The sequence below is a fragment of the Vicia villosa genome, linkage group LG4, assembly GCF_029867415.1.
Source record: "Vicia villosa cultivar HV-30 ecotype Madison, WI linkage group LG4, Vvil1.0, whole genome shotgun sequence".
NCBI lineage: Eukaryota > Viridiplantae > Streptophyta > Magnoliopsida > Fabales > Fabaceae > Vicia > Vicia villosa.
The window spans coordinates 18634995-18637212 of NC_081183.1; the positions used below are offsets into that span (position 1 = coordinate 18634995).

At 40.1% G+C, this 2218-nt stretch overlaps 1 non-coding gene across 1 annotated transcript; it reads left to right on the plus strand.

Annotated features, from left to right (window-relative positions):
• The first annotated feature begins 851 nt into the window (after positions 1–851).
• On the plus strand, positions 852–958 carry LOC131600838 (small nucleolar RNA R71). Its single transcript, XR_009283444.1, has one exon. It is a non-coding gene; the product is annotated as a small nucleolar RNA R71 (small nucleolar RNA).
• The last annotated feature ends 1260 nt before the right edge of the window (positions 959–2218 follow it).

Sequence of the window (2218 nt, forward strand, 5' to 3'; positions counted from 1 at the left end):
GATGGATAGGTCCAACGTAGTTCGTTCCACTTTGCAGTGTAATCGCATTCGCATGTCCTTTAGGATTAGGTTGTGGTTGAGCAGGAAACGTGCCAGCAAGGGCAGCAGTAGGTGCTTGTTGCTGAGCTACTTGTGTGATTTGTGTCTCTAGCATCTTGTTATGTGTAGCTAAAGCATTTACTTTGTTTGATAATTGTTTTAGTTGCTCACTATTATGAATATTTTGATTTAGGAAGTCTTTGTTGGTTTGTTGTTGGGAAGCTATGAAGTTCTCCATCATGATTTCTAGATTTGACTTCCTAGGGGCGTTTTGAGCAGCTACAGGCGCTTTCTGATAGCCAGGTGGGACAGCAGGTGCTTGTCCAGGCGCGTATAACGCGTTGTTGTTCTTATATGAAAAGTTCGGATGGTTCTTCCATCTAGGGTTGTACGTGTTAGAGTAAGGGTTTCCTTGAGTGTAATTTACTTGATCATATGGAATACCAGTCAAGAGTTGACATTTGGCGACAACATGTCCAATTAATCCACAAATCTCGCAGTTAGGTGCTACAACAGCCGCGGTGGCCGAAGGGGTGATGGTTAAGTTCTCGATCTTTTGAGTTAAAGCGTCTACTTTAGCGTTAACGCGGTCTATACCACTTACTTCATACATTCCTCCTTTGGTTTGAGTTTTCTCTAAAGAAGCTCGTTCTCCTCCCCATTGATAATGGTTTTGTGCCATGTTTTCAATGAGGTTGTATGCTTCATCATGGGGTTTGTCCATTAGAGCTCCGCCAGCAGCGGCATCTATAGTCATTTTAGTGTTATAAAGTAGACCACCATAGAAAGTATGGATGATCAGCCATGGTTCGAGTCTATGATGAGGGTATAATCTAAGCATGTCCTTGTATCGCTCCCAAGCTTCGAAGAGTGATTCGTTATCTTTTTGGGTAAATTCGTTGATTTGACCTCTTAGCATAGCAGTTTTGCTAGGCGGAAAATATCTAGCTAAAAATACTCTCTTCAGTTCGTCCCATGTAGTTATGAAATTAGAGGGCAGAGATTGAAGCCACGCTCTAGCTCTATCTCTCAAGGAGAAAGGAAAAAGGCATAATTGAATAGCTTCAGGGATTACGTTGTTAGCTTTGACATTGTTGGCATATTGCACGAACACGGATAAATGGAGATTAGGATCGTCCGCAGGGCTTCCAGTGAATTGGTTCAGTTGGACAGCTTGTACCAATGAAGGTTTCAGTTAGAAATTATTTGCCTCAATCGCAGGCGGTGCGATACTTTAGTGCGGTTCAGCTCGTGAAGGAGCGGCGTAGTCTCTAAAAGGACGAGGGGCAGCCTTCTCTAAATTCAGGGTGATTTGATTGATTTGAACAGTAAAGATCAATTCCTAAGAAGTCGGAATTGGTGCTACTTCGGGAAGATGATAAGCTCGACGTCTTACGTTAACAAAACGTTCGATCTCGTTGATTCGTTGTATCAGGTATCCTCCTTGTGAACGAGTACTTGGCATACAATCGTTCAAAAAGAAAGGAAAGAATTTGCCCTAGTCTCTACGGTGTAACAGTGAGTTACGATATCGACTTAAATAGTCCCCAACAACGGCGCCAAAAACTTGATTGCGACTTTATGTGTCTATAAATCTGATGACTGCAAGTGCACAGTCGTGTCGTGTAGTTTTAAAAGATATCGAATCCACAGGTACTATGAATCGATCTACCGTTATCTAAGGTTACTATGTAAAGCTAAGGCTACTAATATTTTGATTGTTTCTAAGGGAATGTGATTGTGAATTCTAAGAGATATAATAATAAACGGATATCAGTATGTATTTCGTTTAACTTAGGTGATCTGAAGGTCCATTGGCTATGGTATTAATTCAATTAAAGATCTTTATTAATTATATTGATTAAAATTCCTCCTCTCAAACTATCGCTCTGTTGATTTAGACTACTAACCTAACTCGTAATGTACGCTTTTGCCATCCCATTAGATTTAGAAAAGCTCTTTGAAAAAAACATAGTTAATAAAATGCTTATTTTATGAAGTCGTTATCTATTTAAATCCCCTAGTCTCAAACTCTCGCTCTGTTGACTCGGTTCATGCTAGTATTCCCTAACGTACGCTTTCGCCATCCCGCGTCGGGTTTAAAAACACTTTTTGAAAATAAATAAGTTCTGATTAGTTTTAATACGCTTTCGCCATCCTTAAAACTAATGTCTTATGT